Here is a 16,121-nt window from a genome sequence, read left to right as displayed (position 1 = left end):
GTTTGTTTTAATTTACTAATTTTGATTTTGTTCTTGACCCAGGAAACCAATTGTGGCCTAAGCAATCTTTTATGTTATGTTCCCCCACAAAGCTGACATCAATTCTGGAAAATTTCAACTCAACTCCAGGTGAGATGCAAAGCTGTTCAAAAGAAGCTACTATGCTGGAGTATGTGGTGTGTGCCTGCAATCCTAGTACTGGGGAGGTAGATGCAGAAGGGTTATAGGAGACCCTGTCTCCAAAAAAAAAAAAAAAACTGAACCAGCAAAGGCAGAAAGGGAGGGAGTCAGAGTGGGAAAACATTGCCAGGGGGGTGACCTGGAGACACTTGCTTAGCACCCCTGAGTTCCTGGGTTTAATCCCCAGCACCTGAAAAACACTCATGATCCCCAAGTAAGTCACTTGACTTCACTATCTGCAAAGGGAAGCAAGGACTCCATTTTCCTACTTCCCTGTGTGGCTGGGAAGATCAGTAAGTGCTTTAGAGAAGCACTTGCAGTTCCCCAGAAGACAGGCACTATGTCAAAAGGAATGTTATTACTGGCCACAGCCTGCTACTGAGAGCAGAGCCAGAGCATAAAAGCCAGCTTTGGCCCAGGACCAACCATCAGGCTTCCCTGGGACACTCAAATATCTGCAGGGCCTCATGGTATGGGAGGGAAGAGGGGCTGAACTGGAGAACCTTGAGATTGCCAGGAGAAATTTATAAGAAAGAAAGGAAAGAAGGAAGGAAGGAAGGAAGGAAGGAAGGAAGGAAGGAAGGAAGGAAGGAAGGAAGGAAGAAAAAGATGGTGTGTGGCTAAAGCTGCAACGTGCATGGCAGATTCTAGAGCCAGGCAGAAGTATGGCTCTTAACTTGAGCTGTAGCAAAGGGCCCCCTGCAACCCCAGATTTGGGAGGTTTCTTGTGCTCAGTGTCTGCAGGACTGAGGAACTTTCCACTTGCCTCTCTGCCCCTTCTCCCCAGCGATTCTAATACTCAGATACAAAGGTGGTAAAAGGAGAGAAAAGGACTAGCCTGGCCTGGCTGGTTGCTTTAATGCAAAAGGCCTGCTATAGTCTGATAGAAAAATCTCTACACCTGTATTTCCTGTTTGCTCCATCTTCTAGGCAGACCCAGGAACAATCTCTTCCAGGCCAGTACTTTCAACTTATTTTAACTTTTGCAGCATGGAGGAGCAATAACAGAGGGATAAGAATGAGTGTTCACCACGGGCTTTGGGGGATGAGGGAAGCATAGACTGCCAGCCCCTCAGGTGTTTCCTCTCCAAGTCATGAGCGTCAGCTGAACTGCTGAACACAGGTGGGAGTTGTAGTCTTAGTACTGTGCATGTGGGAAGAATGATTTCCAAGAGGAAAAATAAAGTGGCCCTCTCAAATAATAAGAGTAGTGATGGTGATGATGTCGAATCTTAGATATGGAATTGATAATAGTGATCAGAAGAACTCAAGATGAATTTTTGAAAAGGGAAAGACAAAATTAGCTCAGAAAGGAGGAAGGAGGCGTCTGTTCTTCTGTGATTAATCGTGGCTCCTATAGAGCATCCGACTTACCAAGTGCTTTCTTAGTAATTAGCGCATTCAGAGAACGAAATTTCACTTAACGTCACTACACCCAACTAGGGTCAGAACAGTGAACAAGAAGGTCTGCCCTTCTCACAGATGGACCCTTAGGGAACTGTACTAATGTACTTTGTAAAATGTGTGTTAAGATTTGAAACCCAGATAAACTCACTGTGATTGGGAGTGTGGGGCCCAGGGAGGCTGCAGAGAGGCAAAGGTAGAGCGAGGCTGGAAGTGTGCTCAGTGGTAGGGCCCTGGCCTGGAAACAGGCTGAGCATCAGTGGGCCTGTTCTAGGGCTGTGCAACTAGTTTTCTTAGTCTGCTTAGAGGGAGACTTTTGGGTCTCCTTGATGAAGAAATAAGTAACGACCATCTCCAGTGACATCAAAAGAGTCATTTTTCCCTCTGACTACTATACCACCTGAGTTAGCAAGTACCAGAAATTTCTTCCAGGGAGACCCATTCCATGTCGCTATTGTATGTGATGTCACAGGAAAGAAGGTAGGTCCTTTTTTCCCTAAAATACCAAAGGTCACCCCATCATAGTAGGGAAGTGAAATGCTGTCTTGTCACATGCAGGTCCCAGCTGAAGTAAAGCCACTTTAAAGGGGCTAAGCCTGCACAATGGCACATGCATGCAATCCCAGAACTTGGGAGGATGATCGTAGGAGGATCATGAGTTCCAGGCCAGCCTGGGCTACGTGGTAAGTGTTAGAATTGCAGATCAGTCTGGACCCATAAAGTGAGACCCTGTCTTGGAAACTATCAATCCAAACCAAACAACAAAAGTGAAAACCACATAAAAGAGCCCAAACCAGCTGTTGTATGCAAACACACACACACACTATATATATATATATATATATATATATAACTATATATATATATATACATATATTCACATATGTGTGTATGTTTGTAAAATTTTTAAAAATACCCATTCTCCTATACTTAACCAGCATCTATAACCCAACAATGTCTCCCACTTCTCTCCTGATTCGTAAACCGGGACTCTATTTACCTACGTCAGGGAGGAGAGAAGCATGCATAGAAAGAAGCAAGCATTAGGAAAGCTGTGTTCATCTCCACATTTTCTTGATCCCACCATCCCATATCTAGCTCAACTTAATTCTTCCATTAAAGAAAAACAAATCAGTATTTTGCAATGCTCAAACTGATGGTATCCCAGGCAGGCTTGCTCATGTTCTTTCCATCAATGGAATCAGTTTGAAGTCCTGTCTGAAACAAATTTGGCCAGCTGAGCCCTGAGCCTCTTGCTATTTAAAACAGTCAGGATAGAATATGCCCCCAGCACCCCCCTCATACTAGCTCCTCAGAAAAACAAAAATACATTAACATTCCACCTGCAGGTAACAGAATATACTTCACCCCGATAGTTTTGACAAACCTTAGCTAACTCAGAAAGAAGAGAGAGAATACAACAGACAGGACTCTTTGCTGCCTACTTGCCCAGCACCTTGCCATTAGACTCTGGGATGTACACCAGGCTGACTGACAATCTGATCCTCCATTCACAGGACAAAAGGGACACCACACCATGCCAGTTCCTCCCTCCCCCTTGAATGCCCAAAGCATTTACAGTCGCCGCTGTACATGTTGACCCAAGGTCATTTCAAGTCAGCACTCTGTTAGAGTGTCTTTTCTATCCTCCATGGGATTTATTGAAGTCTTGAAGGCTCAGAGACTTCATAAGCTTCTTGATGAGGGAGACCTTGCCATGGCCTTCTTAAACAAGCTCCTAACAGTGTCTAGTGGGAAGAGCTTGAACGGATAAGAAATAGCCCGCGCCTGATGGAGAACTTAACCCTTATGGTAAAGGACTTAGCTCTCGCTGAGAGCTCTCCCCTCATCCCCCTTTCTCTAAGTGTAGATACACTTTAAAGCGTGCATGTGTGTGGAGGCCAGAGGACAGCTTTTGGGGCGTCTTTTTCGGTTTTTTTTTTTTTTCCAGGGTTTTTCACTGGCCTGAAACTCAAAGCAGGCTATTTATTTGTTTGTTTGTTTGTTTATTTACTTATCTCTCTGAAACAGGCTCTCACTGTGTTGCCCTGGCTAACCTTGAATTCACAGAGATTTCACCTACACCTCCCTCCTCAGTGCTGGGATTAATGCCTGCCATATTGAGTCCTTTTTATGGTTAACTCTGAAGGTTGCATGTGGGTCCTCGTCCTTATTTTACTGAATGAACCATCGCCCCAGCTCCCAGCCCCTTCACTTTCCCTGCCATGCAAGGGCTTGGAGCTCCGATGCTTTCCATCTCATTGAAAGTCTTCCGCGGAGCTGAGAACAGTTGCAGGCTGCCTTCTCCTTCCACTCCTTTGAATCCATCCCTATTTATTCATTAGTGGCCTCTGAACAGCTGCTCCTTCTCACTCAACTATTTACACATTTGCTCCACCTCCTTGCTAGCAGGAGCCTGTATCCTTGATTCTCCCAGAATCCCCAAAGCTCCTGCTGCTGCTGCTGCTGAAACCCACATCCTGTGTGGAGTAGATGTGGAGACCCCTGAGGGGATGGGCCTCAACCTGAAGCCCACACCAGACAGCTGGAAGCCACCTCGAGAGATGCTGATTGGGAAAGTTTGGGTGGGAGCCGGAGAACCTGTGGTCCTCATGAGTTCCCAGGTGAGACTGATGCTGCTACTTTGGGGGTCCCAATCTGAGAACTGCCCCTCTGAAGGGTTTCCTTTCACTGACACGACCAGATGGAAGGGAATGAATCCTATTCACTCTAAGATGCTTAGCTAGGGAGGAATGGTAACAACATAGTCCATATAGATGCCAACAATCAAGACAAATAAAACAAACCCAATACAGTGTTTCATGTGCACATAAAATCTGGGGAAAGCTTTCTTGATCCTCCCCAACTTGAGCTCTTACTCCATCCTCCAGATAGTTCCAGATCTCACTGAGGTCAACTCTGCCCTTCATCCCCCTTTCTTTCCTTTTGGACTACATAAACACTTTCAGCACAGCCTGTAAGCATACTGTCATTTGTATTTCCTGGAAGCCATCTACAGTGTCCTGGAAGCTTTCCAAAAGGCTTGCACCTTTATCTGATTTACCAGGGAACGGGTTAAAATGCAGTGCAAATCTCCTGCCACGGTTTCAGCACCAATATCTTAAAGCCTGGGAGTCTGATTTCCACCATGATTTTTGCAAACTTTTCTCTTTCTGAGGTCATCAATGCATCTGCCTCCCAAATGCAGTGACCTTTCCCAAGTCGCCTTCCTAACTAGTTTCTGTTTTAATACCCTATACAGTTCGCTCGGGCATCCTTCAATTTTCCTTTTGTTATTTGATAGATTAGCATCTTCCCTCTTCTCCTCCCCTATCTCTCCCAAATAACCATCATCTTTCACCTAAAGTTAGATTTATTCCCCGAGCTTTCAGTTATAGCATGACACATATGACACTCAGCTGGTCCTCACAATTGGCCTGTGCCTGATGCACCTACACATCTCTTAGGAATTCAATGGAAAATTTCTTCTGATCTGGATGCTCTGAAGGTATTTTACATCTAATTCAGACCCCAAACCACTAACCTTAAACTACAGGGGTTATACATGGTGGGTCAGACCTGATTGGGTAGGCCTTTCAAAGGGACAGGGCTCAACATGTGAACACATGTGTTGAGAGGGATAAGCCACATGGTATGGAACTAAGAAGATCCCAGGAAGCCAAGAATGGCATCCATTGCACAGCCAGCAATGGAATGGGGGACGGGGGTTAGCGACCCTGAGGAAGTGGTTTCTACAACTGTCCCATGAACTTCAGAGAGGACCCTGAGCTTCAGGTGGAAAAGCAGCTCAGGTTACACTGAAATCTTAGTCTTGAGAAAACGGGAGCAGGGAAGCTACGGAGGCCGTGGATGAGTCAAAAACAGAACGTGCTGCATAAGAAATAGGTTTTAAGTTACTATCCTCTTGTGAACTGTGTGTAGTCATAGAAATTAATATCCTCATTACAATAAATTCTGAATTTTTCACAAGTGACTTTGAAGTGTTTTTGCATGCATGCGTGCATGTGAATGTGTGTGTGCTCTTGCTTGCATGTATTTTTAAATGAGACAGTATCTTGAGTAGCCCAGTCTAAGCTTGAAAACCTGACCTTCCCGCCTCCTACCTTCCATATGCTGGGATTGCAGGAATGTCACCATGCCTAGTGAGTACTTCAGCTTTTGTTTGCCTAATGCTTCTGGTTTCTCTGGGACAGAATCCCACTGGAGTTTTGGTTTGCTTTTTTAAAGACAGAGTCTTGCAATGCAGCACTGATGGTCTGGTCATTCATAGCCTCCTATGGCCTGGAACCCTCAGTAATCCTTCTGCCTCAGCCTCTTGAGTGCTGGGACTGAAGTCATGCACCACGATGCCCAGCTCCTGGAGTTTCTAACATCATCACTCCTCCTTTTTAGTTTATTTTCCTTTCCTGCATTTGACTCTTATCCTGAGCTACATACCTCCTTCCCTAGTGTCTTAGTCACTGTTCCATTGCTGTGAAGAGACACCATGACCAATGCAACTCTTATGAAAGAAAGCATTTAGTTGAGGACTTGCTTATAGCTCCCATTAGTCCATTATCATCATGGCGGAGAGCATAGTAGCATGCAGGTAGGTAATGGAACAGTAGTTAGGAGCTACATCCTAACCTGGAGGGAGGGGTGGAGGGAGAGAGGGAGATGGAGAGGGAGATGGAGAGGGAGAGGGAGAGGGAGAGGGAGAGGGAGAGGGAGAGGGAGAGGGAGAGAGAGAGAGAGGGAGAGAGAGAGAGAGAGAGAGAGAGAGAGAGAAGGAGTAGAGACTGAGCCTGGCATGGGCTTTTGAAACTTCAAATCCCGCCCCCAGTGACTTCCTCCAACCAGGTCACACCTACCAATCCTTCTAATCCTTTCAAACAGTGCCATTCCCTGGTGACTAAGCATTCAAATACACGAGCCTGTGGGGAGGGCACATTCATATTCAAACCACCACACCTAGCTATAAGCTCATTCTTTTCCCTTAATGCTTCCCTTATATTCCATTCACTTTGTAAACCTGTGTGCTAGACACTGGCATCTCTCCCAAGCCATTAGACACATACCGTGCAAACCAATTTTGCTTCAAAACTTTCCACTCATCCCTAAACCAGTTCCTATTAGGTCTCTGATTCAAGCCAATGGCACTGCTGTCTTTTCTTTCTCCCATGGTCTGTCGGCTGTCAATTCCTAACTCTGTGCCCACTCTATTCCCACAGCCACCACTCCTCATAGCAATTCACACCACACTGCATGCCTTCGGTATTCTCTAGCCAAAATAGGTTACTCTCATGGTTTCAAACTACCTGAGGTAGCCATTAGGCATTGTAGCCTCTCCCTGTCTCACACTATGCCTTCATTGGATCTTGACATTTACTGGAAATCCTCCAGAATCTCTTCATTGGAGGGGCATGGTCAGATTCCTACACTGTGGCCCAGGGTGACCTCAAAAATCCATTGCACAGCAATCCTCCTGCCTCAGTGTCCTAACACTAGGATTCCAGCTATGGGCCATCAAGACTAGCCCAAATTCTTTATCTGATGTTTAAGGACTCTAAAATGATTTGTTTTGTATGTGCATGTGAGTATATAATTGCCACAGAATGTGTGTATCTGTGTAGCTCAGAGGACTCTAGGTGCCGGGTCTCTGACTCTACCAGATGGGTCCCAGGAATGGAATTCAAGACCTCAGGCTTGTGGGCACAGGGCCTTTACCAGCTGATCCCGCCTACCCACTGTGTTTAGAACTTTTATAAGCCTGTTTACCCCAATTTGTTTTCTAGTTCTTCAGTAAGGTTTCTCCTCCTCCTCCTTCCTTTTTTTCTTTTTCTTCTTCCTTCTTCCCTTCTTCTTCCTTCTCTTCTTCTTTCCTCCTCCTCGTCTTCTTTCTCCTCCTTCTTTTTCCAAGTGGTGCTAGGGACAGGACCTAGAGGCTTGCATATGCTGTATAAGGTTCTGCTGTCTGAGCAACAGCTATAGCCCAGGGCATGCGCACTGGTTCAGCCACAGGGAGCTACTGACTTCCTCTCTGAGAGTCCACTGCCACTCTGCATATCAGACTGCAAAACATCTATTCCGCCCAAGCCCAACCTGTCCCATGCTTCCCTTCATCCTCCTATGCTATGACTTCTGTATCAGAAATGCCATGGTTTTACATACGAATTCCTGCAGTTTTCTTTTCTCTTCTTTCTCCTAAAATAGTTGACATGTACCTTTGTAAATCGTAGTAACTTCCTTGAACCAGAGTCTGCACCTGTCTGCTTTGCAGAAGCCTCTGTCTTTTTTTAAAGGAATTTTCTTTCAAATCATGTATATAATTTGTGTCTGTGTGTGACTATGTGGGCATAAATGTAATTGCCTATTCAGGTCAGACGAGGGCGTCAGACATCCTAATGCTGGAGTTACAGGAGGTTGTGAGCTGCCAGACTTGAGTGCTAGAAATTGACCCATGGTCCTCTACAAGAGAAATGCACTCTTTACTGCTGAGCCATCTCATAAGCCTGTGGATAGCTTTTGTAAATGCAAAGCCTTTGATAAATTCCTGCTGCTTCACTGGGCATGTTGGCAGATGCCTGTAATGTCAGCACTCAGGAAATGGAAGCAGGAAGATTGCTGAGAGTTCTAGCCCAGCCTGGCCTACATACCAAGTACCAGGCCAGCCAGAGAGAGATAGCAGGACTCTGTTTTTTTTAAATGAAATAAAATGAACACATACAAATAAAACACAAATTCCTTTTGAGCAACTCATTGCATGTGTGGTACTTTACTTCTGCCCTCCAAAAGTTGTGTTTACATTATTTAAATGTTTCTGTTGCCTTCTAATTGTCATGACATCCAATCCCCTCCCTCAGTGGTAATCAAATGAGAGCATTCTCTCTAAGAGACTTGGAGAAAAACTATTCCACAAGCCAATGAACGAAATGCTCTGTAACAGTCTTTCCTTCCAACAAGGGACTGAAGCTGACTTCTGAGGATGAAGAGATAGCCAGGGCTCCCAGGGTTTCCAGAGAATGGAAGTTACATGAAACAGCTCGGAAAGGCTGGCCTGGGTCTGTACTAGCTCACAAAGGCAGACAAGGAGAGCTGGGAGGAAGGCACAGATGGACTGGTTGAGGTGAGTGCTCAAGAAATCTGGAAGGACCAAGATTTATCCAGCAAATCACATGGTCCCCCTGTAACCAACTGCTGACAACCTGCATGAACCATCTACTATGAGGGTTCTTCTGGACTGGCCAACCTTGGATATAGGTGGCATTTTAACTGGTTGGTATTGGAGGACTCAGTGCCAAAGTCAGTATCTGTCCAAACAATATGAAATCAGAGAAATAAACATGGTAAACAAAAATTCCCCTGAACTAAGATTTAAAACAACTTTCATTCACATTTATCCACGCCACCATTTCTAATTGTTAGCACACCTCATCACATGAAGGTGAGGTTTTCCTCATGTGGTTCAGGCTCTGTGAGTGTGTATGTGGGCACACACATTTGTGCTGTGACTCCCCAGTGGTGTGATGCAAAGTTTGTTATGAAATACAGTGATACATTCCTGAGAAAAACGGGTCTGTATGGCAAGACTATTCTGCAAATAAAAAAAAAATAAACTCAATGGACAAATGCAGGACATCTTATGGACTTGTAATTCATACTCTGGGGAATTATTTTAGGGATAGGATAGCTTGTGATTCTTGCTGAAAATTTATCCCTGGGCTTATTTCTTTCACTTCTGGTCTTGTGTGGATTGCTTACTGTGGTCCAGAAGACAATGACTACTGATTAGAAGCCCTGCAGATCCCTATGTCCTGTCCTCTGGGTCACACATCCCCTTTCTAGCTGCCATGAGTCACCACACACCTTTTCCCTGGGTGGCAGTTTTATTCACTTGTTTTAATTTAAAAGTTTGGGGTCTCAGGGGGCCCATGCATACCTGTTACTTGCTATGTAGCCCAGGGTGACTTAGAACTCTTGATCCTCTTGTCTCCCCTTCTGAGTTTTATGGGGTTTACCGGCATGAGCCACCAGTCCTGGTTTTATGCAGTACTGAGGGTCAAACCAGGAGCTTGGTGCATGCTAGTGAAACATTCCCTTCACAAACGGAGCTAAAAGCCCAGTCCCTTACCCTCTTTTTTTAGCCATTCTAAGAAGCTGTCTCCTTGCTTCCATAACTTCTGCTGCAATAAAAAGTAAAATATTGTAAGACAAAGACAGCATTCAAAACTTCTTACCCTTTAGAAGAGGCTTAAGAAAATGATACTGGCTTCAAAACTGAGATTTCAATGGGCTTAGCTATGAACACCAGGTAACAGGAATGCTATTTGGCACCAAGCCCCAGGAGTACCTGTTGAAACACCAAAGGCAGGAGGACTTTGATGTGGCTTCTTAGGTGCCAGGTAAAGTACTAAGAGATGGCAGTTATCGTTTCTATGAATGTGGACTTGAAAACTTAACACCATATTTGGACCAAATATTCACTTCAGGGTGGACTGGAGGGAGCATGGGGGAGGGCTGTGAGTGTGAGCACACACATGCATAGACCGTTTTGAGGCCGTTAAAAATCACCATGCAAGTGAGATGCTGTGTTCTGCTTGCTGTAGCATTTCAGCTACTACTTTTGGGGTCAAGGACCCTGATAAGATGCAACTGTAACTTGCCTTCAGAGCCAAGAAGTCCAGCAGCTAAGACATCTGCTAATCCTGCTTCATTAAAAATCCCAAGGAATTTCTTTCCACAATGAGCTTTCTACAGGTTTCCCACTTCCTGTTCAAAGTGGAGCGTGATGATGTAGTCCTTAACTGCAGCAGCACTTAGAAGGTGTAGGCATGAAGGCCCAGAGTTCAAGGCCATTGGCTACATACTGGATTTGAGACCAGCCGAGGCTACATACAACCTTGTCTCAAAGAAAAAAATAAATCTAAAATGAAAATAAATAAAGGGACTTAAAACAAGTGACATCTGTTTACCACCAGCTGTTTCTAGGACATGTTCTCGAGCAGGGGTATTGCCCCTGTTTGTATCACAAAAATGACTAATGGGGGTTCTCCCTCTGCCTTCATCTTCCGCATTCAGGGTTTATCCTAGTATCAAGACTCAGGGGAGTCTCTCGCTTACAACGCTTCCTGTATCAAGAAAGGAGACAATCTCTCTCTCCCTAATTGTTTTGTCGAATGAGCTCTCAAAAGTTCATTTTTGTTACCTTTTTCAGGCAAAATAAGAGGCCTTTTACAAAAATTCTATTGCTAAAACAATGAAATTCTCCCGGGAATGGCTTCGTTATGGAAACGAAGTGACAGTTTCTTTTATGCAGCCAGGCAGAAAGTGTGCGCTTAGAAAAAGACATTCCAAGCACTCAAGTGTGTGTGTGGGAGGACAGAAGATGCTATTTTTAATTCCGATTGCAGCATTTCTCTCCTGCGGGTCTCTCAGCATAATCATAATCATAATAAGACTGATCTAAAAAGAAAAAAAAAAGATTTCCATTCCTGCTGACCCCAGCAGAAAAAGAGAAAGAGAGAGAGAGAGAAAGAAACAAAGTGGAGAGAATGATTAATACAGGTTCCTTCTGCTTTGAGGCTGAGCTGTGTGGGCTCAGAGATCCCCTTCAAGGTGATCAGAACTGAGACTCTGTGACCCCCATTTCAAAGCACTAATGTCCTGATAGCAACTACCTAAAGCCCTTTCAATACATCCACATCTCTTCACTTGTGACTTTTTCCACTGTACGGAGTTGCAGGAATCTCATGGGTCTGCTGGGAAGTAATGTGTAAGTTCCTGCATCCGTGCCTAAGAGTTAAATTAACCTTTAGGGGTATGGGGGAGCTAGCCTGGTATGAAGGCCACAAGGGACAGCCGACATCTAGCTTCAATAATCAGACACCAAGAGGCACCCACGTTGACAAAAATGGAATGTTCTAGGTTGCTCATAGAACGTAGAGTGATGAATGCAAGGAATCCAAGACCAGTGTGGATGGCTTGGCAAATCTGGATCACACAGTGATTATATATTTAGCTATCTGAGGAACTTCAAAACTGTTACCCACACTGGCTACACAACATTGAATGCCCTCTCAAGATTGACGGTTTGAGGATACTGAGAATGTTAGCTCAGTTAGTAGAGTGCTTGCCTAGCATGCACAGGCCGGGGTCCAATCTCCAGCACCATGTAAATCAAGTGGGGAGGCACATAACTGTAATTAGCACTTGGCAGGGAGAGGTAGGAGGATCAGAAGTTCAAGATCATCTTCAGCTACTTAGCAAGTTCAAAACCAAACTGTCCTATGTGAGACATCTAAGACTAAAGATTCCAATTGGTCTACATCCTCGCTTCTTACTGTTTTTCTTACTATCACTACCCAACTGAGTGTGAAACTCTGGTTTGATTTGCACTTATCTCATTGTTAAAGATACCTGATGGCTTTTCATGTACTTCTGGACCATTTGTGTATCCCCTTTTAAAAAACTGTACATTGGATGCTTTTGTTCAATTTTATATTGGCTTATTGATTCATTTCTGAGTTGACTTTTATCAAGCATTATATGCTTTGTACATAGTTTCTCCCAGTCTGTGAGTTGTCTTTTGATTTTTCCCTTTGAATCTATTTTGATGAAGTAAAATTTATTTGTACTTTGTTTCTTGTGCAAAGCATCTTAAAAATCTAATTCCAAATCCAAGCTCACAAATTATCTCCATGCTCCCTTGTAAAGGTCTTTACAGTTTGAGCTCTTACATTTAAATCATTAATCAACTTGGAACTTTTTGTATATAGCATGAAGGAAGGCTCTAACTTCCTTTAGCATGTGTGTACCATGTGTTCTTTCCAAGTGGCTCGGCTCCATTTGTTGAGAAGAGGTAAGAGCAAATTTGCATAGAGAGTGTTTGTAGTCCTGGCTCTTGAGAAAAAAACCTTTGTGTATGTTTGTACAAACACACACACTCACACATATACAAACATGGATATGTTTATATACACAGTTACACAAATACACATGTATATGTATAGCAAATTATCTTTAATTAACTCAGGTTTGGATGTAGAGTGACTGTCTTTTAGCATATGGTGAGTATATAATTGTTATTTTTATAATCTCACATTTTGAAGCTCTAGTCCATTTTCTAGAACCATGACCCTCCAGTCATGAGATTTCAGAACAGACCACCAGCACTTGGGTGGTCCATTTGCAAGGACCGACTTCCAAAACCAACATGTAGTTTGAACTTGCTTTGTTTCTTAGACTTCATTCCCCTTCAGTGAACCCCCCCCCATGCCCTGCTTTAGACAGCTTGAGATTTGCAAGCACTTTTCTATTCATACTTATCCATTAAAACCAACTCTTGAAAGAAAACCCAGTGATCACCTTCATATAAAATCATGTATGAAAAAGAAATAAAATAAATCATGGGTGATGCCTAAGCCTGCCTAAGAAAAAGAAAATGTAATTTAGACCACAGAATTCCAGGTTTTATCCACACCCTCAAACATCAGTGCACAAGCCTGGCTGCACAGTGTAGTCCAAAGGAGGGGTAGAGAAAATGATGCAGCCCACACCATGGGATTCTGAAAAAGTTCTGGGTAGGGGCTCTTAATATGCAGCAAGGTGGAGATTCACAAGCCAGAGAAGTCAGTCATCAGAGCTTGCTATCTCTCTCAAAGGTAAGCCCCTTCATGCTGCCAAAAACCACTTAGACAGTCAGAGATGCCATCCTTGTTGAGTACTACCTACATATAGAGACACTTTTGTCTTTGTAAGTTTTGTTTTTGAAAACCCACAAAACTTGAAGTTACTTTATTAGCTCTCGTTCAGTTTGCCTCTAACCCCTGTGAAGGCAGGCTTACTATTTTCCTGTAACAGATGAGGAAGCAAACAGAAAGACTGGGTACACAACAGCTCCGATGGTTATATACCCCAAGTATGGCACATGATAGACTCATGCGTAATTCTTCCATGTGTGGTCAGACAAGAACAGCAACATCACATCATCCACCAGTATCCACTCTGTGGAAAGAGGCTGGGAAGATAAGGGTACTTACTCTTTTGCTTACAGTGGTGCTTACAATGATAAACCCATTGTAAATGGGAAAATACCATAAACCTAGGTACTGCACAGAGCCTAGGACCATCCAGCTTAGCAGGAGGTAGCTTGTACAGTGTCTATCATTTCCTCCTTATTATCACAGGGCGCACTACCAATGTCTAGCACTCAGGAAAATATAGCACCACTCCCATACCATAATGGAAGAAGGGCTTTCAGAGATACAAAGGAAAAGGTAACTCTTTTTGATCTATGCTAATACTGAGACAGTGGGTCATGAAATATCTTATCATGGAATAAGATAGTAAACTCTGAGGAAGCCATCACTGCACTTACTTATGAGTCATTCCAATGCCTATATATTATTATGGAGCTTAACTAATGGGAAATGGCAACACTAAAAGATACAAAGCAAAAATCCCTAGTACTAAAATGCATAGCTTCTAGAATAAAATAAGGCACAACTTCCACCTTATATATCTTGTTTTCCAAAGCAAGAGGCCTGCTACCAAACCTTTATCTGATACTAAAATAAAATCTGGCCCAACGTATCAACAGTGGCATTAGATACTGGGAAGGGAGTCAAGTCACCTGTTACTCTTCTTTCAAACTGGTGAAATCCAACAAATGTGCAGGTATACAAACACACACACACACACACACACACACACACACACACACACACACACACACTAGACTACCATAAACTGAGGGAAAATTACATCTTTGTCCTTTCAGAGGTCCGGCTTCTTCCTTCAAACATGGAATGGAGGGGTGTGTTAGAAGGTAGGGGTATGTGATGGAGTTGGGAGTGTGTGATGGAGTGGGGTGGAGATGGAGTGGGTGTGTTAAATGAAGTGGAGGGTGTGATGGAGGGGGGGTGATGGAGTGGAGGAATATGATTGACTATTGTCTATTATTTACCAAATAAGGCAAGTGGATGAATTTCTATGTATCAGACTTAGCAGCCAGCAAGGAGGGAGGGTTTGCTGGAGTTTCACTTAGGACAGTATCAGAAGTTGGTTGAAGGAGAAAAGTTTTCACACATGGGAGTTGTGCCTGTTTGTCCCCTAATTGTAGTGGATCTGTCAACTTTTTTCCCCCTAGTGTATCAAGACTTTCCTCTTCAAAACCATTCTTACTGCACTCAGAATTGCTGTACGTTTAAGTTAACTACTTCTTAAAGTGCTGTTTAAAAACTGACATCTTCAACCATTATGGCTCAGAGTGTATCTAAATTTGCAGAGTCCCATTGGTTCCTCAAGAGTACTCCTTAAAAAACCACACTTGACAGCCAATCTCATGAACATGATTTGTACAGAAATCGTGTTCAAATTACTTTAGATCAAGACATTTAAGAGAAAAAATGTGGTTTTCTTTGTAATAGGCTAAAAATAGTGATATCCTTTATCTTCAACTGAACATGTACATATGCTGTCTAAGCTGTTACACTTAAACAAATTGAAAAACAGTAGGGTTCTGGCTATGGGCCACACAGAAACAAAACTTGTCCAGAATATCATTTGAAACATTTAAAAAGTACAATTAACTGTTATTTTCCATGAAGTTTCAATACCGCATGTATTGCGGTATTGGAGTTGTCAGCCAAGCCCAGGACAGCACCTTATAAGATCTGATGTCTCATAAATGGACAGGAGAGCCAGAGAGAAACTATTTTAGTCTCTTTTTAAGTAAATGAAAAAAAGAGATTGAGGCAAATTATATAGTTTATATACTGGTTACTTTGAGTTAACGCAATATAATATTGGAATTAACCCCTTTGATAAATTTTTACTAAATATCCATATCATACTCATATCATACAGCTGTATATTTCTTTGAAGACTTATCATGCAAAGTATTGTGAGATAAAATGTAGCCACTGCTTTGAACACAGAATATTGATCTCACTGATTTGTGTGAGTGTGTGTGTGTGTGTGTGTGTATGTAGTGCTTCACCTTAGTTTTTGAGACAAAGTCTGTCACTGAACTTGTAGCTTACCCATTGAGCTAGACTATCTGTCCAGCAGGCTCCATGGATCCTCCTATTTCTACCTCCCCAAGGCTAGGATTACAGGTACACATATCACCATGTCTAGCTTCTTACATGAGTGCTAGGGATCCAAACTCAAGTCCTCATGCATGCATGGCAAGCACATACCAACTGAGCCACCTTCCCATCTCCAGAAGTTGACTTTTAAAACATAATCTCATTGTCCCCCATGGTAATAATTTGGAAAGAGACTCCATCACCAACAGAAGTGCCTTGCAAATATTTGCTGTTGTCTTAACCCAGAACCTATCTTTAAACAAAATCCTTTGTAGACATCTAATACAAGGGAGGTAGAATTGTGACGTTGATTGTGTCTAAACTGTTGTCTTCCCACCTCCTCACTCAATATTCCAGTACTTCAGAAGGCAACTTCAGGGATGCTAGGAGCAAGGAGGAACCAATGGCCTCCTAGGAATATGACCTAGCCTTTACCAATCTGGAATC

The 16,121-nt window shown here is 43.2% G+C and overlaps 1 protein-coding gene across 2 annotated transcripts in view; it reads right to left on the bottom strand.

The window, feature by feature from the left end:
- Positions 1-16,121, bottom strand: part of Atxn1 (ataxin 1) — a 169,660-nt gene that overhangs the window by 135,995 nt on the left and 17,544 nt on the right. The window lies entirely within an intron of this gene.

Source organism: Phodopus roborovskii, unplaced genomic scaffold, assembly GCF_943737965.1.
Source record: "Phodopus roborovskii unplaced genomic scaffold, PHOROB, whole genome shotgun sequence".
Taxonomy (NCBI): domain Eukaryota; kingdom Metazoa; phylum Chordata; class Mammalia; order Rodentia; family Cricetidae; genus Phodopus; species Phodopus roborovskii.
Note: the sequence above shows the minus strand (reverse complement) of the source record. Positions and strands in the feature narration are given on the sequence as shown.